Here is a 15,144-nt window from a genome sequence, read left to right as displayed (position 1 = left end):
GATGCTTGTAGCAAGGTGGTGAGAGGTTCCATGACTAGGTTGAACAAAGTTGGGTATAGAGAGGATCCTTGGGGGACGCCTAGCGTTACGGGTATTGGCGAGGACATCTGGTTGTTGCTCTTGAATTTCTGCGACCTGTTGTGAAGAAAGGAAGTGAACCACTTGAGAACAGTTCCAGATAAACCCATTCTTGTGTGCAGTCCTGGAGCACTTTGTTGACAAGACTCCTTCTTTTCTTTGATAGTGTGGGCCAGGGACATCAGACGCACCACAGGAAGTGGAGCCAGCATTGTGGAAGACAGGCACTGCCCTATTCAAGCCCCAGGTCCAACTCCTCCCAGCCATCTTCAAGCAGAAAGCTCTATTCAGCCCTGTGCTGACTCACTCTGTCTCCTGGAATCCCCCAGCCCTGTCACTCAAACTCCAGATAAGGAGTACACAACCTAGCAGAGGCAGGCTTGGATAGTTATGCAAGAAAATGCCTACTTTCTAAAAGTGGTATTTTCAAACACAGAATGTTAAAACCAACTTCACTAAAAGATGTATTTTATCATTCTGAGTTCAGGCATACTAAACTCGAATTTCTACCTAGTTCCCTGAGTCAGTTAGGATTATAAGGTGTTATAATCAAACTGCCCATTCTGGCCTATGGGTAACAGGTAGCATTGCAATAGTGAAACACTAAAATGCCTGTAATTCACTATCAGGACATGCCACACACATCAGGGCATGTCCTACCTTTTACCTACAACGCACCCTGCCCTTGGGCCTACCATAGGGGTGGATAAATACAGAAAAGGGCAGGTTTAGGGACTGGTACGTGGGTGCACCTGCCCAGTCAACATGGCAGTACCAGACTGCACATAGGCTCTGCAATGGCAGACCTGAGACACACTTTACAGGCTGCTTCTATGGGTGGCACAACCAGTGCTGCAAACCCACCAGCAGAATTTGATTTACAAGCCCTGGGCACACACATTTCTGTACTAGTCTGACAAGTAAACTAAACCAGCCAATAATGGAGTCACTAATCCATACATCAATTTAACATAGAGAGCATTTACACTTGAGCACTGATCAGCAGCGGTAAAGTGCCCAGAGTCATAAAACAGCCAACAACAAGTCAGAAAAAATATAGGAGGAAGGCAAAAAGTTCAGGGATGACCCTGCAAAAAGGGCCAACTCCAACATGGCACCATTAGAAATTGGAGAAAGTAGATTCGCTTTGGGCTCGATGATGCTTTGTAACATCTTGAGCCTACCAGAGGGGCCAGAAGAAGCAGACGTTGCAGAGTGCTCTAGATCCTCCCTCACATTGCTGCAGGGCCATGTCTGGCTGGGGAAATGGCGGTTTATTGTTAGTAATCTCACAGACTGGATGGGACTGTCTGAGCAATGTGCTCAATTGTCCTCCTGGAACAGGGTACTAAGTGGAAGAGGGTGAGAGGGGTTTTACTGTTGTGAGCAAACACCTGTGTGTGTGAAGGGAGGGAGCTATGTAGGATTGTTTGGCTTTTCACTGTAATAGGGGATGGCTCCCTTGTTAGTAGCAGTTGTGGTGATAGAAAATGCTGCCACTTCTAGCAACAGTTGCAGTGGACGATCAGTCCTGCCAAGCGTCACACAACACGTGTGACGCCCACGCATTTCAGTGCGGTGATCCGCATCACCGCACTGAAATGAAATGTCACGCATTTTCCACCTGCCAGGCGAGCCAACGGCGCCTGTCACTGTACCCGTCACCGTGACTCGCAGCACCTTCATGACAGCAGCAGGGGGCCGGGCTGCCTGCCCTAGTCCCGATACAGTAACAGTGCAGCCAATCAAGATCACCGACGTGCAGGGGGCCGGGATTAAATCCGGATGTGCGGTACTTTACTCCCGTCCCGGCCGGGCGCCGGCGCCAGGAGGAACAGGAACTCCTTGGAAAAGGAGCAAAAGTCAGGCCTAGGTTGGTTGGAGTGCCATCAGCCCCTATGACCGGTGGGGTCAAGACCACAGGATGTCCACTCCGAGCTGCACCCCAGGCTGTGACGAGCAGCCATTATTGTCCTGGACTTGGAGAGAGGGAACCTCTAGCCCAACATACATCTGTCTGTAAATCTTCTGGGTGGAGGGTACGGCCCGGAGGGGGCAGACTGCAGACACTGCAGACCGGACGGGACCCAGAGGTGGGGGAGGCATTACCCGGCCCAGGAAGGGTGGTCTTCATAAGCTGGGGGTGCACACAGCGCCCATGCACGCACGTGTCCAGCACGAAGAGCCCTCCTCCTGGGAGGACGGTCCGTCCAAGGCCGGAGCATCCAAAACCAGATCCTGCCAGAGGACCGATCAATCACTGATTCTCCTTGAAATTGGGGCTCGTCCACGGACCCACTTTGGCGCCCTCGGAGGAAGTATAGTACCGGTCAGCAGGGGATCTGAGTGAGCGTGCATGCAGTGACTCTCACATGATTCATGGGGGCAGTGGTACCACCAGGTAGGCCGGGCCGGCCGCAGGGGGGGGTCGCGGCCGTCCGGCCGCATATGTGGCACGCAGCTGAGCCGGCGAATGTCTCTGGGCTGGCGTGGCTAGCCCCACACAGGAGGACGAGCGCGGCTGCGGCGGGGGAGCGCCGCGGTAGAGCCTCGAGGACAGGACTGGACTGGACAGCAGCACTGCAGCTCAGCTGACCTGAGTGGAGTTAGGTACTCTCTGCTTTTGCTTTTATTTTGTTAACATTTTCTTTTTAATAGCGCGCGCTGCATATTCCCCCCATTCATTCCTCAGTCACACACTTAACAATGATGATGAAAAAAAGGTTCACGCGCCACATGCGTTCTGAAATCACATTGTTAAATATGCGCAAAGTAACTGTTGGAATATAAATACTCTTTTATTGTCAGACCCGCCTCCCTTTAATGTACTCATGCCCCAACAGCCTTTGCTGGCCCTGTCACCTATGTGTGTGTGTGTGTGTCAGTCAGCCGACTATTCAGAGACTCTTCTGAGGCCCAATGCTGGGCAGAGCTGCCTGCGGCGCCACGGAGTCCGCGAAACAGTTTACCTCTGTTGACTGTATATATTAGGCAGCTGACAAGAGATTGGTCAGGGGCCTTCACATCCTGTTTGCATACAGACTCGGCCCAAAATATAACGAAATATACTGGAATCATAACATCACTGTACTTGGGATGAATACATCAAACTTTTCGAGGCATATATCGTGAATAAAACTGTGCAATTGGTTAGTACGATTTGCACACCCAAAGCTAAATATTAGCTTGGATTTCAGTGGAAGAACACATAAATCAAAACATAAGCAACCGTACATCAATGGATCCAGCTGAAATCACAGCAACAGTTCTAAAGGAAAGGATGCAGATTTCAGATTTCCAAGTTTTAGCTTTATGAGTATATTCTTCCCACTTGCTAAATCAAAAAAATAAATGCCTAAAGAACAGTAACATGATACATTTCACGATAAAGAGGAAGAGTCACATATCTTCAGGCATCTATACGAAAAACATTATATTGCATAGTAGGTGGAGCCCCGATTGGAAAGAAGTGATTTGAACACCTTTACAATTAAGCTACTTTAGCAAATCACGCATTTTATCACGAATATATAATGACAGTGATGTTCACACTGAAACTTAAATCAAAAAAGTTGGTTATATTGCACGTCATTACTTTGACATTGCCTCTTATTGCAAAAGGAGAACTAATTATTGTGTTGCTTTGTAGTGTATCCATTGCAACTAGTTATTCACATAGTAAGGACTTGCATGCATTGTAGAGCAGATCTTTACGCGACTTTAGTTGGGACTATTTATATGCATTTGTGCAAATGAAATAATCATTACTAATAATCCGTGGCACAGAGAACGGCCTGAAGTCCACACTGCAGCTGCTCAGCTTTACATTTAATTGATTGCCAGAGAGGAGCCATTTTCTGCAGACCCACCCGACAACGCACACAAGTGTCCAACCTAGCCTTGTTTAACAGTACTATCATGTTCAAGGGCACTAGGTTAGTGCCCTTCCATTTCTGGTGCTTTGCAGCACTTTTAAGATTTTCTAGGTGCTCAAACGGATGTACTTTATGATAGTTCTATGTTTCCTTAGTCTTCATTGCTTGATATTGGCGCGCGAGAAAGTATCACTCATAATCTTTGAATGTCACTCATAATTACACTGAAATTATGAAAATGTCACACATAAGCAATCTGAAACCTTGGCAGCTATGGACGATGCTGCTCCATACACAGCCTCACATGCTGATTCCAAGCACCTTAGTAGTCTCCCCAGTTCACTTAGAAAAAGAACATCTGTTGGTTATCTTTAGGTTTGCTTAAGGAAGAAAATAAAAACGACTGTAACTGCAGCAGGCACTTGCAGGATGATCTGCAGACAGCCCAAGCCACAAAATAAATACGTGTTTGGTTTGGAGTGTCTGCTGCTCTCCCTTCCTCCACTTCTATTTACCTACTCTTTTCTGTCCCCACAGCATCTCTCTTCTTCTTCACTCTCTTTGCAGCTCATCCTGTTTTCCCTCTTTTTCAATTCCTACTCTGTGTAGTAGTCTCTCTATTTTCCGTTCTTTCTTCCCCATCCTTCCTTCTTTTCTACTTCTTTTGTTTGCTACCTCCCCTTTTCTTTTCTTCAGATCCCTCTCGCTTCCATTGAACTACAACAGCAGTATAGAAGATACCAGCAACACTCTGCATCTCGCCATCTGGGTGGAAAATTCTGTTGATCCAATTGGAATTTACTTATTGTGTTAACCTTAATTTTTAAACCTTCAGACTGATCCTCACCTGTAGAACCTCAGCTGATGTCCTTCTCTCCACCTTTGAGTCCAAACAACAGAAGTAATGGGATGGCCCAATAACCAGGAAGAAATGTTGGATGCTATAAACCATCATGTGAATTACATGAGGTGGCCTAGATGATCTTCCTTTGGATTTGCACATGTTGCTTAATAAACAGTTATTGGAGGCAATTGCATCATTGTTACAGAAGTACATCTAAGTGTCAAACTACCACAGAGGAGCAGTGAAATCCTTATAGTCTTACCCCATAAAAAAAGGAGGCTGATCAGTTTGATTAATCTTGACCCAAAGGTTTATGCTGAGTTCATTGTAAGTCAACTAAGCATATTGATTGTGCCCCTAGTCCGGCAGGGATGCATTCAACATTGAATGTGGAATTGCTCTTTTGATCTTGCTGTTCCAGTTTGGCTGAGTAACAGTAAACCTCTTGGTGGAAAGCCCCTTTAGATCTAAAAACGCATCGTATTGACCGATTCAGTTCACAGTATATATGAAAGGTTTTGGAACAATTGGATAGTGTGTTATGCGCATTTGCTTCTTATATACACATCCTCAATCACTCATTTTGTTAATGAGAGTCTGGGAGCTATGTTTGACTGGCATGGGCATCTGTAGGAAAGAAAGGTAATGCTGATAACTTCTTATCTTAACTGCTTAGGATCAGGCTGCAGCAAAAACGTTTGAGCTAGCCAATGCAATTTGGAGAATCTTGGGCTAGTTAATAGAGAAAGACTACAGTAAAATACTGAATTGTAATTGTGGCTGTAATTACACAGAGCTCTCGGGAAGAAGCCATTCAGGTGTACACCTGACACTGGCGTCAGTTGTACTGCACAGACACAAATGCGTTCTAAGTCACTGATTTCTGGTTGACCAGCAGAGAGCAGCAGAGGACCACAGCGAACGCCAGACACCAGTCGCCATTTCTCCCATCACGGACAGCGGCAAGCAGCGAGACAGCGAGCGAGCGGCGGGGGCAAGCGGGGGCAAAGTCTCCACCGAAGCCTCCTGGAGTCCTCAGGAGTTTTAGCGGCACTCCTGCCTGCACTCCCGCCTGCCTCCTGCCTGGCTCTTGTCAGAAGGCAAAATTTCTCCCCGTTCCCGGCCGTTTGCTCCCGGCCCCCGCGAGCCGCTGCAAGCTGAATCGGACATCCCACAAACTAACGATCCGCAGAGGAGAATGGCGAACGGCGAACAGAGCGGATTAGAGCTATGGGACTGAACAGAGCCCGGTATTGAAGCACTAACCACGAGGATTGTGAGGGCGCTGAGAAACCAACAAAACAGCAAAAAACGGTCCTGGTGAGTTGCTTAAGACCGGTTGCCAATTGCGGCCTCCCTCACCCGCGGCTCCCCCCTCTGCCCCTGCTCCTGCATCCTATGCTGCCAGATCCTCAGCAGCACACTAACTCTAACACCATCGGAGCCTCGCCTCTCACCCTTGTTTCATGCCCATTTGAGTCCGTCTGCCAGGATGCAGGGGGGTTGAGGCTGCCAAAGTTCCTATTGCGGTCTCCATTGAGGCGAGGGGTGCAGGGGAGAGGGCACAGCCCCGAGGCAAACCAAGGCCCTTACTTACTTATTGAATAGAGTGCTGGAAGACTATTGAAGCACTAGAACCGGAGGTGGACCTGGGACTACAGGAGCTCAGAACACAGCGCCCCCAACCTCGCTGACAGAAGCCGCACAGCCCATGGGTCTCGCCGTATGAGAGGAGCATGCAGGCGGCGATCTTTAGGGTGACAACTAGCATCAGCTAGATTTCAGTACGGATACATCGATACATTGTCCTCATCGCCGCTCTTTCCTTCCGTCAGGAGCAGCCACTCCAAGGAGGCGAGGCGAGGCGAGACTGTAAAAACGTGACGTGAGCGCGGCTCCCGATAGAGGCGGCCGCTAAGTAAGAGCCGGGGGGTTCGTCCCAGGCAGGCCCGACTAGGTCCGACCTTGTCAGCAGGTCTCCCCCGAGTGCTCCGCTCACAGTCTGCTCCGTTCACATCCTTATTCTCAGTACTACTCTGAGCCTGTTTCTACGTTTCCACACAGCCCTCCCACAGATTGCTCCAGATTGCTCCAACGCTCCCATCTTTCCCTCTTCATCAAAACCGTACCTCAAAACCTCCCCATTCTTCTGTCTTCAACCATCGGCAGAGCAAACGCATTAGCAAGGGGCGGCAAATAAGGAGGGGGGCAGTTATTTTCCACCTCCCCTTGGCGGTCCAGGGCGGTTCACAGCCCGCAAACACCATCATGAGGTCAGGGAAAGTCAGGGAGCCCCTGGAGACCAAACCAAAATCCACAGCAAAAATGAATGACACAACTGGAAACGAGAAAGAACACAAGAAAACGAAAATAAATGCAAACCCTGCCACTAAAACAGAGGGGATTTTTTTGCCATCAGAGCAAGCATCAGGGCTTTATCAAAGCTCAACAGTGCAGGCTTGTCAGCGGTTTTATCATCAGAGCCTACAGTAAAGGCGCTACAATCTATTAAAAAGTCCTACCAGCCTAAAATATACACAAAATTTGAATTTCTAAAGGACACAGGCTCAGCCATCTTCTCGAGCAACAACCATCTGCAGGGCTTGCAAACACCATTACTTCCAGCCACTGCGAGCTCAGCACGCCCATCATCACCCGCGCCTGAAGCTATAAGTCCATCTGCCCTGGGTAATTATTCGCAAGACCTTACGCAAATTAGCTTTGCGAAGCTCATGAGTGCAAACACTCCTCTGGAGAGCTCAAGCGCAAGCATAAGCAAAGAGACACCTAATTTTGCTGATGAGTTCAACCGGAATCAGAATTCCTTACCCTCTCATTCAGACAGCAAGGCCCCATACAACAGGGAAATTCTGCTACCAACCCCATTAGTGGAGAAGTGTGGCTCACTGGTTAGAGCAGGCAGACCCTGAAGCAGAGGTCAGACCCGGGACCAGGGTTCAATTCCCGACGCGGCAGGGTCTTGAGCTCAAATGTCCATGGACTCGATAATTCTCGCTTCGGTGCCTGACCTAATCATGGGTTCACACTCTGCAACTCTGGGCATTAAGCTTGCTTAATCTCCACAACGGCCCCCCTGCGGCGGGATGCCTGGCTTTCACCTTGGGGATGCCCTGTAGGGGCTATCTCACAGGGAAAAGCCAGGACGGGTTCCCAAGGCAAGCGCGGAGATACCCCTTCGGGGGTCGATTCTGGCGCTATATAAGAAACATAATAATAATAATAATAATAATTAGACGATCTCAGCGCCAATGTGAATGCGTATGAGAAACCAACCTCAGCACAAAAACCAGCGAACAGAACAGACATCTGCCCAACTGATAGGGCTTCCGGGAGAGGCCCACAGACAGGCCTACAGACACAAGAGCAGTTCTACACAAAGGAAGCACCACACAGCCCAGCGCTGGCTTCACAATCCTTGGGCCAAACCCACAGTACCCCTATTAAGTCTCGCTCAACGGCTGAATGTGCAACACCTCCCATAGACCAAGGAATCCACGAGGCAGTAAGTCCACATGACCTCTGCTGTAAAGCAGAAGGCAAAGCTACAATGTCCTATCTCAACACACAAGAATGGGAAGACATGTTAGCAACCTACACACCAGACCACAATGATCCCCACGCCCTTGATCCATCTTTGGCAGTCAAAAACACAAACTTGCATTCCAACACCTCCAAGGAGAACGGGCGGGGGAAAGAACAAAACACCGGAACGTGGAATTCACTGCTAAATACCATTCAGCTAGCAGTAGATGCACTACAGTATCAATCTGAAGTGAAGTAGTGTGGCTCACTGGTTAGAGGCGGCAGACCCGAGAGCAGAGGACGGCCCGGGGCCAGGGTTCGATTCCTGGCGCGGCAGGTTTCTGGACCAGGGTCAGCGGACTCGATAATTCTCTCGCCTCGGTGCCCACTCTGATCAGCGATCACACTCGGCAACTCTGAGCATTATCTTGCCTCATCTTCACTAACGGACCCACCAGACCGCCGGGGATGCCTGGTCTCACCCTGGAGATACCCATTAAGGGACCATCTCTCAGGGAAGCCAGGAAGGGTTTCACAGCGGTCGAAGCGCCTTGGGACCCTCCGGGTAAGTAGTGCGCTATATAAATGCCTATACAATCTGAAAAAATGGAGCTCCAACTTACTCTTCTTAATACACTGGCTGTTTTTACAGCCGGCATTGACGACAAGCTAGGAAATTTAAACAACTTAATAGAGAGAGCACAAACAAACATCTACCCAAGTTGCAACTGCAGCCAGGCACTGGGCAAAGTAGCCACACTGCCGACTATGTTAACCGACCTAATAGGAGACCTAAGGAACCTATATAGAGGAAACGCAACTGCAGAAAAGGGCCTCACTATACATGACAATGGAACGCAAAGGAAGGAGGAGTTACCCGGAAACAAAGGAGAGCCAACTGCCGATTACATTCCCGCACACAAAGAAATAAGCCAGATGGGACAGGATCTTCCAAAGAAACACAACGCCAAGCAACGGCGTCAACAAAAAAGGAAAGGGCGGAAGCAGAAAACTGACACTGAAACATCTACTTCCAAATACTTCCCAATTTTCTTCGGTTCGAAGGATAAATCTCCTCCTAACATCACTAATGCCCACTCCACAGAGGGCGAAGATTGCTCACCCCCCAGTTCAATTCAGCAGCAGTACAATACAATTGGCAACCTGCAGAATCAAGAAGAGCAATGACTCCAAGGACTACCAGCAAACGACCAACCAGAACAAACAGCCACATACAGAGACATGGCAGTAAAGACCAAACAACTCATACAGCCAAACTGTGATAAGAACACGACAAAGAGGGACCTCAATGGCCACTTAGGAGCTCCAACACCACATAATATGGATCCTCCGCTCCAAAGGGAAAAGGAACTAATTGAAGCAATTACCACTCAAGATACACCACTAACATCAGTAATTAACTGCCCACTCATGTCAAACTCTGAGGTTGGGGACAGGAATAGAGAGACTGGCCAAACGTTAAGCCAAACTCATGTAGACCACCTTAAAGACACATTAGTTAAGACTATCTACCTGGATGCAGGCCAACTGGAACATCCTCAAACAAAGTGGTCTTCTGAAACACACATATCACCAAAGCAAATGCTCCCTCTTAAAGTAACAACACACACAGCCAACTGGCATGGCGAAGACATAACCCCGGCAACTTACGAAGCTCCTTCAGCTCAGGGCTCGTCAGCTCTAGCACTTTATACAACAAATAAACATCAGGAGGAAAGAAGCATTAACCAAGCAACGGAGATGCTTGTCTTCCTTCCGGAGTATACGTTGCAAGGGCCGCACGATACGCTAAATCGCGGCAACATTCTCAAATTAATGGAACACATTCCCAGTCTGAAGGGCATAAGTTCGAACAACTTAATATCTGTTGAATTCCTGCCTGCCAAAAACCCAAATAGTCCGGAAGCAACCAAAACCACTTGGTCCTCCAGCATCGTTGCAGACTTAATTGCTGCAGAAGGGGAGCAATTCAAGTCTTGGGGCATTAAGCTAGTTCCTGTACCAAAACCAGCTTATCCCGCACCACTACAGAGGAGGACAAGCCCAGAACCAGCGGCAATACAGGCAAACACTCTTAGCGTCCTTAGAGGTGCTTTTGGTAGCTCCCCCACAAAAAGCAAAAACACATCGTGGCAATGCTCGGAAGACAGACCGAGGGTATCAGAAGTTCATCCAACAAGAGGGAGAAGGCCAATGCCGAATGACAATCAGACACACACCCTTCCTCGACCAAACTTTTGAGAGGAATGCAGCCAAACAACAATACATGCAGACCATGGGATCGGACAGAAGCTACACTGAGGGGAGCCCCCCATCAAAACCAAGCATTTACAAGAGAAACACTGCCTCAAACAATCTTCTTACGCCCCGAGGAGGCATGATGCCACCAACAGACAACAGACGATACAAAGGGCAGCGCGCCACTTATAGGCATCTGCTCGTGGAACATAAATGGCCTCTCGTCAAAAATGGATGACATGGATTTCCAAAAGTATATTTCTCAATTTGACATAGTTATGTTGCAAGAAACGTGGTTAACATCTACACAACACATCATGGGCTTCACTTGCTTTTCATCGGCAGCAACTAGAGTCAACAGATTTGGTCACCAGTCAGGAGGCTTGGCTACATACATATGTAACACAACAATCTCATCGGCAGTTCTTATGAAATCTTCCACATCGACAACTTTATCAGTAAAGATAAAATTACAGCTCGGCAACAAAGAAGAAGAGATCTGCCTGATTAACGCATATGTTCACCCCAAACATAGAGTCAATGACTCTAACTCAATTTCAAACCAACTAGCGGAGTATGTCTCTCAAATGGAAAAACCACTCCTCCTCTTGACTGGGGATTTCAATCAAAACATGCTTGGTTCATCAACAGAAGAAGAGGCTCTGGCTTTAAACAAAATTTACACTATACCTCCACAAAATTCTTCGCTACGCAGGAAAAGGTGTTTAAACAATGCTCTACTCAAAGACCTAGAACACTACAATCTTCGGGCACTAAATGGAAGATTCTCCACCGACTCTCCGCCTGTAGAAACATTCTACTCACAAACAGCGAGCTCCATCCTGGATTATACATTTGCCAGTTTGGCCTTATTTCCTCACATCCTGGGATTCAGAATGGGGGACAAGGGCGAAAGTGATCACCGCCCCCCAGGAATGCCATTTAATGGCAAAAATGCCCACTGCATTCAAGCCAGACAAAATGATAGGGGCTATTCATTCCATCAATCAAAAAAGACTTAAATGCACGCCAACCAATCTAACATCTCTGGCAGAAACTGCCCTTAAATTACATAGCACGCAACAATCAAATGTGGTTGGGCACATTGAATACTGGGAGCTATACACTGAGTCTCTGCTACGAGATCTGGCTACCAAGCCCATCCAAAAAAGCAATCTTCCTAATAAGGGCACCACATCCAACTTAAAAAGAGGTCAGAGAGCACATCTAAGGTCACACAAAAAACAAATTAACTCGACCCTACGGAAGCTAAGATCATCTGCAGAGAAAACAAACCTTCGGATAGAGCTGAGGAAACAAAGAGCGGAACTCAAACGCACAAAATGGAACATAAAACAAGAGGCTGAAAACGAAACATGGGCGAAACTGCTATTTGATTCCAAAAGCAGTAATAGCGCACGCTTTTGGCAATCGGTGAATAGGATTCTGCGTCCAGAATATAAAGAACCAGGCTCGCACATCATGGAACAGACATGGATAAACCACCTTTCCAGCCATTTCAACAATCACCTGGAACAGGCAAGAACCCAAGAATCCAACAAAAAAGAGCCCCACCGCATAACTCCCTCGCCGGAGTCTCAGATTAAGAAGGAGCAAGGCCTACAGGAAAGCATCATGGTCGCATCAGCCTCTCAGCAAATAACACAAATATCAATACAAATTCGCAAGGGCAGGAAAGAAGGCGCTCCAGGTCCCAATGGCATACCGCCAGCTTTATTCAAGGAAAAGAGCACAGAATGGGCCACTATTATGCAACCGCTATTCTGTGAAGTTAGACTTCTAAATAAAATCCCAGAATCCTGGAGAGGGTCGACAATCGTCCCCATATATAAAAAAGGCGATAAAACTGATCCAAACAATTATCGTCTAGTAGCCCTTCTTGACAACGAGGCAAAATACTTTGCGGGTACAATCTTGGAGGAGATTGTCATATGGGCGGACTCCAATGAGATTATACCTTTGAACCAGACCGGCTTCCGTAAAAACACTGGAACAACTACAAATATTCTGGCCATCTCACTAATGATCGACGCAGCAAAAACACGGAAATTGCCGCTGCACATGTGCTACATTGATTTCAGTGCGGCATTCGATAACATTGATAGAGACAGACTCTGGAGAAAACTGGCACAATGGGGAATACCGCATTCCACGTTAAGTATGCTGAAGCTTCTCCATTCCGACACCTGGGTGCAGGTGAAGCTAGGAGGCGGCACACATCTATCATCTAAAGTCTGCACCACCAAAGGCCTTAAGCAAGGGTGTGTGCTCGCCTCAACACTGTTTAATCTGTATATGGCGGATCTACCAGGTATATTAAACACTTGCAATTCCCATCCCCCGAGGCTGGGAGAGAAACCCCTGAGCAACCTTCTGTACACAGACAATGTCGTGCTACTGAGCCATACCTACATCGGCCTCAAGCAACTACTAATTCAAATGCATAGTTATGCCATGGAAAACAAACTAAAAATAAATTTGAGCAAAACTCGCACTATGTCAATAAACACACACAAAAAACCGCAGAAGATATGGACACTGGGCGGCCAAAATATTGAGCCAGCTTCGGACTATAAATACTTGGGAGTCATCTTCGACCAAGACGGTTTATTCTCACAGCAAATGCTGGAAGCAAAAAGGAGAGCGTCTTGTATTGCCGCTACATTAAAAAGCATAGCTAACCAACTAATAGGACCAATTTTGACTCCTTACTTGAAAATCATCCAGGCTAAGCTACTACCCTCCATCTGCTACGGCAGCGAGGCTCTACGTGGGAGAGATGCCAAGAATCTGGACGTTATCCAGATAAAAGCCTACCGAACAATGTTTTCGCTCCCGTCCTATACATCGCCCGCCCAACTCAGGCTGGAATTTGGACTACAAAAACAAGCTCTTGCAAGACAGGGAGCTTACATCATCTGCTGCCACAAACTTTGTTCTGCTATTACTAACACTTTAAATGAGCTGTTATGGCAAGACATTCAAAGCAGGGAGGCATCTCAGGCAAGATCTTACCTGAAGACAGCTTTGGGGACTACCAAACTAACTGCGATCTGGGATTTGCAACTCGGCCACAAAGCATTCAAAAAACTGGTTTGGAAAGCTGTCAAAACTCTTTCACTACTAGAGGATAAAGAGTCATTCGCTAAAAGAAATCATGCATGGATGACCATAAACACATATAAATCCCTGACACCTCAACCATACTTCAGCCAGGGTTATCCCAAGACAATAAAACTGAAGTTTCTGAAATACAGACTAGGGGTCTTGCCTACCAGAGAGCATTTGCCACCATGGCTCAGGAGCAATGGCCACGAGACCTGCACCTTCTACAATACAAAGAAGGGTGACATACTTCATATGACTTGCCTCTGCCAAGAGTTCAGGCCAGCGCGCCAGCTATTCCTAAAGGACCAACTTAAACAGATAGGAACTCGCACTAGGAGGCAAGCAGTACTGGCTTGTCTTAACCCCGCAAACACAAAACTGAACTGCAGGTATGTAAAGTTCCTTGCGCTAATTGAGCAGAAACTGCCAAAAAACATTACACAGTACATATAGACGCTAATTTGAACTTAATGACACCTGCTCTTGCCCAAAAGTAACGCATCTGGAAATTTGTATTGGGCTTTTACTGTTTGCTCTTTTAATGACGTTTTAAAGACACAACTTCTTTTATGCTATTTAATCTGTTTTGTAAAATGTTTGCACTGGTTTTAATAAACTATGCATAATAAAATTACCTTACCTTACCTACCACAGAGCTCTTAAGATACCAAGCCAGATATATGAATATATTGGTTATGGTGGCTGTGTACATTTTGAGCTGATGACTGTCATTTGCATATTTCATGTATCTAGGGTTAGGATGAGTTGTTTGCCGAGTCAGAGTGGAATGGGAAGCCTATAGTTTCCTAAGTAATGAGGGATGCTAATCTTCTTATCATTTTTTTTTTGCTCAAAAGATTTGTAAAATTTAACCTTTCAGCAGAAATAAAACATCATTGTTCCCCATGAATATCTGTGATTACTTGGGTAAATGTCTGTCACCCACATTTTTTCTCAAATATATTTTTAAAGATGGTTCAAGACTTTGGAAGGAATATAAACTCCCAAAGCTTACTATAAATTCCACTTTATCATGTAAACTTTATTCCCACTGATGCATTCTTACAAAACACTTACAACATTCAGAGAATAAGAATAATCTGTCATCTGCTCAGTCTGAATTTAGGGATTTATTATTTTTTTCTCAGCTGAGAACTAAAATGTGTGCTAAATTCCCGTTTATCTACCGTCTAGCTCTATCTACCAATCAGTCAGATTTTTTTCTATATAGTACACAGAACCTACTTGATAAGCTCACTTTAGTGAAACTATAATATAGGGAAAGGAACTAACTGCGTACCAGATCACACGTTTTACCAATCTACTCATTAAATGCAGAGGGGAGGTCTAGTGTGGCAGATGAACTCCTTTGTGCGGCATGGGACAATATGTGCACTTTTTTGTCTAAAGACTTGT

At 46.7% G+C, this 15,144-nt stretch overlaps 1 protein-coding gene across 2 annotated transcripts in view; it reads left to right on the top strand.

Annotated features, from left to right (window-relative positions):
- The window catches only part of USP3 (ubiquitin specific peptidase 3), a 255,373-nt gene that overhangs the window by 133,220 nt on the left and 107,009 nt on the right, over positions 1 to 15,144 (top strand). The window lies entirely within an intron of this gene.

Source organism: Lissotriton vulgaris, chromosome 2_2, assembly GCF_964263255.1.
Source record: "Lissotriton vulgaris chromosome 2_2, aLisVul1.2, whole genome shotgun sequence".
NCBI classification, from domain to species: Eukaryota; Metazoa; Chordata; class Amphibia; order Caudata; family Salamandridae; genus Lissotriton; species Lissotriton vulgaris.
The sequence above is the reverse complement of the archived record's forward strand: the minus strand, read 5'-3'. Positions and strand labels throughout refer to the sequence as shown.